Raw genomic sequence first — 7,541 nt, 5'->3', positions numbered from 1 at the left:
CTTTAACTATACGGACCTTTGTCGGCAAGGTGATGTCTCTGCTTTTTAAGGTGCTGTCTAGGTTTGTCATTGCTTTCCTAGGGGATGGGATAGGATATCCCTATTTTCAGGGGAGAAACGTTGGAGCGGATGGAATAGGACGTCCCTCTTTTCATTGGATAAATATTTCATTCAAGCTGGTACCCCACCCCTTCTTAGCGCCCCATTTCCAGCAAAAGAGACGGGCCAATTCTCCAGCCAATCACAACTCACCGGTCCAGGCTCGGGAGAACAGCTATCCAATCCGAGCCGAGTTGTTTGCATCTCCCTCCAGCCATTCATAAAGTCCACCGGGAGAAAAGCTGGCCAGCCAATCACAGCACCGGAATCAACTTTCTTAGTTTTTGGGCAGGTCACGGGGGCGGGGGGGGGGCAGAGGAGAAATCCATCCGTTGAACTGCTGAGGGACCCTATGGGTGATCTAGACCAACCCGCTGCAAGGCAAGGCTCTTTTTGCCCTACGCAGGACTCGAACCCACGACCCTGACATTGAACGTCTCATGCTTGAGCTATCAAGGAGGTTTCATCTCCTCGGGCCGAGGGTCTTCCTGAACGTCTTCCATTGTCGATCAGCCCCGGGATGGTTCCCTGCAAATCAAATCACATCGCGAGGAAAATGCGCAAGGACCAAGCAGAACCGCGCGCAAAGATGGGCGCAAAGATGGCGCAAATCCCCAGCGGGCCACCAGGGGGCAGCAGACACAACGCAACAAACCCAAGCCAAAGCCAGGTCCGAACTGCAGCCGAGAGGAATATATATTCTTTAGGGGGTTTTCCTGGGCTAAATTCTCTGGTTTTCTCCTGCTTGGACTACTGCCATGCGCTCTCCGTGGGGCTACCTTGGAAGGTGACCCAGAAACTGCAACTAATCCAGAATGTGGCAGCCAGACTGAGGACCAGGAGACCACATAACACCGGTCCTGAAAGACCTACATTGGCTCCCGGGACGTTTCCAGGCACAATTCAAAGTCTTGGTGCTGACCTTGAAAGCCCTAAACAGCCCAGTAGACCTGAAGGAGCGTCTCCAGCCCGGACACCGGGGTCCCTCTCTCGAGGGCCTTCTGGCGGTTCCCTCCCTGCGAGAAGTGAGGTTACAGGGAACCAGGCAGAGGGCCTTCTCGGTGGTGGCACCCGCCCTGTGGAACAGCCTCCCGTCAGATGTCAAGAACTATGCAACTTTTAGAAGACATCTGAAGGCAGCCCAGTTTAGGGAAGCTTTTAATGTTTCTTGTTTTATTATGTTTTTATATAAGTTTATATAAGTTGTTTTATTATGTTTTATATAAGTTGTGCAGAGCGGCTGGCGCAACCCAATCAGATTGAAGGCCCATGAGTTCTGGCATTTGCCCGCCGAGTCGGAACCTCCATCGAATTAACTCGCAGGGCTGCCATTTTGCTGTTTTTGCAAAAGAGCCACGTGCCACTTTCACCCTGGCTGCGTGGTGCCTTCTTACCCTGTTTTGGGGACGACAGCAGCGAGGGAACATCTGCCAGGCTGCGGGTTCAACTGTGGAGGAGGACAAGTCCATTCTTGAACCAAGAGCTTACACATTGGCCACTAATAATGAAACATACAGTGGTACCTTGGTTCTCAAACTTAATCCGTTCCGGAAGTCAGTCCCAAAACCAAAGTGTTCCAAAACCAAGGCGTGCTTTCCCATAGAAAGGAATGCAAAACGGAATAATCCTTTTAAAAATAACCCCTAAAACAGCAATTGAACATGAATTTTACTATCTAACGAGAGAATCGATCCATAAAATGAAAGCGATAAACAATGTGCTGCAGTCACACAATCAGTCAATCCATCAGTAGCTGAACTGGGTTCCACGCAGTTGCAAAAACAAAATGAAAAAGAGCCGCAAAAACGAAAACGCAAAATAAATAGCCAAGAAAACAGACAGACCTCAGCATAACACTCAAATCGGAAGCGCGGCACTCAAAACGGAGCACGTTCAGCTTCCGAAAGAAATTCGCAAGCCGGAACACTTGCTTCCGGGTTTGCAGGGTTTGGGTTCCGAGTTGTTTGAGTACCAAGGCGTTTGGGAACCAAGGTATATGTTGTAGTTATTTTCCCACATTTATTATGCTATTTCTGTGCTACGCATACAACATGAGAAAACTTATTTGTATAACATTATTCTTGTTTATAAATAATAATAATAATAATAATAATAATAACCAACAGAAGAGGACCCAAAGAAAGGAGCCTATTGAGCTGGTCTCTCCTTTCAAACCCTGAGCCAAAGCTGTCAACGTTTCCCTTTTTTTAAGGGAAATTCCCTTATTCCGAATAGGATTCCTCGCAAGAAAAGGGAAAAGTTGACAGCTGTGCCCTGAGCATAGCTGTGATGTCACTGGGGGGGGCAGGAGAGGGGTTACCCCCAATGCCAAGCCGCCACATTCCAGTTATTCCCTTCCTCCGAAACCCTTTGCCAAAAGCGAGGGGAGGCGAGCCATTTGTGGCAGCGAGTGCCGCAGGCCACGCGATTGTTTGCACTGCGTTGGGGGGGGTGGCAGCACCCCCATGCCCCTCTCTGATGCCCTCTGCGCTATCAACAGGAAACATCTTTCTCGGGGCAGGAAGTGGGCCTTTGTCATTGGCCTGGGACGGGGACATGACGGGATTCGGGCAGCCTATCAGGGCGGGGATATTTTTAGGAGCCGTATATAAAGCAGCAGCAGCAAAGAGAGAGAGAATTGCAACGCAGAAGGAGCAATGGATTTGGAGAGCCCTCTGCAAAGGGCTCCACACACCGCTTTGTTTTCTCTGGGGAGATGGCGGAAGAAATCTCTGTTCACCTCGAACGGGGTCGGCTTCAAGAGCCTCTGCCACACAAGGAGGCCTCAAACAAGGCTGGTTTCTGGACAGACGGGTTGACCGTAGATTGGCCAAGTTGGAAGGCACCCTGAGAGTCGATTAGCCCAACACCCTTGCAATGCAGGAATTTATTATTATTAATTATCATTAGTATTATTTATACCCTGGTTTCCCCAGCCACTCTGGGCGGCTCACAACAGAATATTAAAAACACAACAAAGCATCAAACATTAAAAACATCCCTAAACAGGGCTGCCTTCAAATGTCTTCTAAAAGTCAAGTAGTTGTTTATTTCCTTGACATCTGACGGGAGGGCGGGTGCCACTACTGAGAAGGCCATCTGCCTGGTTCCCTATCACTTCACTTCTCGCAGGGAGGGAACCGCCAGAAGGCCCTCAGAGCTGGACCGCAGTGTCCGGGCTGAATGATGGGGGTGGAGATGCTCCTTCAGGTCTACTGGGCCGTTTAGGGCTTTCAAGGTCAGCACCAACACTTTGAATTGTGCCCAGAAACGTCCCGGAAGCCAATGTAGGTCTTTCAGTGTTATGTGGTCTCAGCGGCCGCTCCCAGTCCCCCGTCTGGCTGCTGCATTCTGGATTAGTTGCAATTTCGGGGTCACCTTCAAAGGCAGCCCCACATAAATTGTGTTGCAGTAGTCCAAGCTGGAGATAACCAGAGCAGGCCCCACTCTGGCCAGACAGTTTGGTTGAGATTCCTGTGCTACGGGGGGAGGGGGGGTCAGACTGGATGGCCTTTGGGTCTCCCTTCCAACTCTACGAATCCACAAGCTGAACGTTGGGCAATTCAGATCAGATAAAAGGAAAGTCCTCTTTGCAAGGCGCATAGTTAAGCTGCAGGACTTGCAGGGACGCTCAACCAGTTTCGATGTCTTTTAAACTATTTGACAAATTTGTGGCTGCAAACCTCAAGGGCTCTGCCCCTGTCTCCAAGGCAGGAACGTAGATGCTTCTGACTGCCAGTTGCTGGAAGGCACAGGAGATGGTTGTGAACTTCGTTTTGGGGCATCTTTCTGGCCGCTGCGAGAACAAGGATGCTCGGATGCAGGATTAGATGGGGGGGGGCCACGCGTGTTTGGCTTGAATTTTCTGTCTCTCTCTGTTTGTCTCTCCTTCCCTCCCTCTCCTGAAAGAAAACACCCACACACCAAAGAGGAAAAGCGAAGTGTTTGGAATCAAGCAGCCGTGCAGAAAGGAAGAGAGCGCGATGCAAATCAGCTGCAAGAATCACCTGCCTGTGTTGATGCCCTCGACACCGAGCGCGCTTCCTTTGTGCCGAATTTCCTCCGAGCTTAAAAATAAATTAAAAGAGGCCCAGATTGTGCAACCACTGTAAGAGGCGCTTCTGGGGCGGCGGTTCTTCCTCCCAGCCGCCCTTGCTGAAGATGGCGAAAACAGGACAGTCAGGGGGCATTCTGGGGGGGGGGGACACTGCGCCCCCAGATTTGCCACTTTGCCCCACAGTCCCGCAGGCCTGCAAACCTTTGCTGACACTGAGGTCTCTCTTGCGCCTAGCTAGCGTCATAATTTTTCCCTTGCCTCCCCTTCCATCAGAGCTGCAGACCATTCTTGCAGCGCAGAGCAAAATCATGTCCCTCCGCTCAGAAAAGTTGCGAGGCTGGACAGCAGGTGAAGATTTTTTTATTATTATTATATTTATTATTGCACGGGGCAGGGACACAAAAAAGAGAGGCCAACTGCAGACTGGGACCTCAGCTAGCGCTGCAAAATCTCTCCCCCAAAAGTTCTGTGCAAAAAAGCATTCAAGTCCCACATCAAAAACTGGCTGGCTTTCAAAGAGCGAAAATTCAGAGCGCAAACCTTTGTGTGGTTCTTTTCCCCCCAAAGGCGTCCGCACCTGATTTTGCACAAGCGTGGGCAAAGGCTACAGGGTCTATCGGCGCGCTGTGAAATTGGGGAAGGGGCTTCCGCATCCATGCAGAGTTCCTGGAGGGTCTCCTTGGCACAGCCTGGTTTCCCTCGCCCTCGCGGCCCCCCACTTTCTGAGCTGTGCTGCTGCACCCCCGTCCAAACTGCCCCACACCTTTCCACCTGGCCTGGGCACATTTCCTGAAAAAGCCCCCTTTGCTTTTGACCTCTGCAAGCAGGCAGGGGACTGAGCCACCACCTTGGTCTACAGAAGGTCACACCCTGTTCTTGTCTCTCCCATCAGGGGTGAGAATTCTTCAGTGCGGTTACAGTGAGCAGCTTCTCTGCTGATTCTCAGAAGCCGCCACCAACATGTGCCTGTTGCTGCAAACACCTTGCTGGCTTCTCTGTGTGTGTGTGTGTGTGTGTGTGTGTGTGTGTGTTTCGCTGGGAGAGTTCGGGGCTGTTATTCGTTTTTGTAAAGAACAAGAAAAAAACAACACACCGCTTCTGTATCTCACCCTGCAATCTAGATGGGATCGATAAGAGGCCCCGAGAGTCTCGTCCGTTGCAAGTTACCGTAAACGAGTGGTGGCACCCAAGGTTCAGCTCTTTCTTTACAGTTGCTGGGTGCAGAAAGAGATTTCCACGCGCACAGAGGTTTTTTGCATTTTAAGCAAGGCCTCTCCGCTCACAAACACACAGACACACAAAGAGTGTTGCATTTTAAGCACGCCTGCACCGCCCAAAAAGTTGCGTCGATTTTGTGCATCTTTTAAAAACGAACTACACGCTTGTTTAAGAAACAAACCAAACACATTGCCCAAGAACCATTGCTGGGGAGGTGGATAAAACAAATCCCTGGTTCTTCTGCTTCTGAGACAAATCAAAGGGGGGCTGACAGCTCTTCCAGATTTTCCAGATGGAGATGGAGAAGAGGTCTTGTGTTTTTCAGGCCAGCAGAACTGATTGGCAACAGGTTAAGAGAAAAGATGAAGGGAAGGTCTGTTTTCAGGGCATCGGCCCAGTAGACTTGAAGGAGCGTCTCCACCCCAGACACCGGGGTCCATCTCCTGAGGGCCTTCTGGCGGTTCCCTCCCTGCAAGAAGTGAGGTTACAGGGAACCAGGCAGAGGGCCTTCTCGGTGGTGGCACCTGCCCATCAGATGTCAAGGAGATAAACAACTCTCTGACTTTTAGAAGACATCTGAAGGCAGCCCTGTTTAGGGAAGTTTTTAATGTTTGAAGCTTTATTCTGTTTTTAGTGTTCTGTTTGGAAACCTAGCCAGATGGGCGGGGTATAAATAATAAAATTATTATTATTAGGTGCACTAGAAAGCTGTGGGGTTTGTCGTCACGAGATTTAAGTGGCAACATGTGACACACAGCTGGCAGGAGAGATGAAGGGGACCGAATCTACACATACTGTATATTTTAAAAAACACAGTGAAAATGCTTTTTAAAAAAACATTTTAAAATATATACCCACTCAATTATGTTTTTATATCTGTTGGAAGCTGCCCAGGGCGGCTGGGGCAACCCAGTCAAGATGGGTGGGGTATAAATAGTAAAATTATCATTATTTTCATCAGAGAAGCTTTGGAGGGCATGCAAAGCATCCCTCTGTCTCTGGAGACAATGACAGAATGCACCTTTGAGGGGTGAGTTCAAGCTGCTGAGCTGTGGAGCACCGCTAAGAATTGTTGTTGTTGTTGTTTTAAAAAAAGATTTTTGTTTTTGTAAAAAAATAGGATCCAAAACGTGCAGCTGAACCCACGAGAAACCCTTCAGCTCTGGAACGAAATTTTCTCCGGCCGCAGAAAAAAACGAAAAACCCCAGAAAAACAAGCTGGAAAGAGAGGCAAGCGGCTTGTGTCTTTTTTGGCACGTGGTTTCATCCAGTTTCAAAACCACTCAAGAGATTGGCTACGAAACCTGCGGCTCTCCACAGCTATCTGAGGTTTACTGATCGACTGTTATGCTAATAACAAGCCTTTAGAAAGATAAACCACCGAGAAAAAGAGAGAGAGAGAGAGAGAGAGAGAGAGAGAGAGAGAGAGAGGATATGCACCTCGAAGCTCTGCCGGAGGCATAACTGGCAGCAGCCAACTGTAAAAACTTGCATGCAAGGCCACTGGGTTTCTGAACCCGGGCCTGGAAAGGGCACCAGCGCGCCCACCCTGCGAGGCGGCCTTCCTGCAGGCGGGCCGCTGGCACAGGGGCAAATTCAGGCAGGGCACAGCATCCCCTTTCAAACATGCAAACCACAGCGGCTGCCCCGTCGAGGGCTTTCTCACGCGCAGTGCCAGCTCCCCGCTTGCCGTGCCCTCGTTGTCGTTCTCGCTCTTTCTGTGGTGCAGGGGGTGGCAAAGCTTGAATTTCCTCCCTGCAAAGGGACCTGGCAGCCGCGAGGCCTGCCCCGGATCTGGGGCGCTTGCAAAGCACATCTCGTCACCGAAACCCCTGCAGGGTGATTCTCAGGCACCCCTATCTCTACCCCAGCCTCTTGATTTCCCTGCTACACCAGGGAAAGACATCATCATTTCATTATTTATACCCCAATCATCTGGCTGGGTTCCCCCAGCCACTCTGGGCAGCTTCCAGCGCATGCAAGAACATAATCAAACGTCCCTAAACAGGGCTGCCTTCAGATGTCTTCTAAAAGTCAAAATAGCTGTTCATTTCCTTGGCATCTTGTGGGAGGGTGTTCCACAGGGAGGGTGCCACCACCAAGAAGGCCCTCTGCCTGGTTCCCTGTAACTTCGCTTCTCGCACGGAGGGAACGGCCAGAGGGCCCT

Source organism: Podarcis tiliguerta (assembly GCF_965153285.1).
Source record: "Podarcis tiliguerta genome assembly, chromosome: 18".
Lineage (NCBI taxonomy): Eukaryota > Metazoa > Chordata > Lepidosauria > Squamata > Lacertidae > Podarcis > Podarcis tiliguerta.
Note: the sequence above shows the minus strand (reverse complement) of the source record.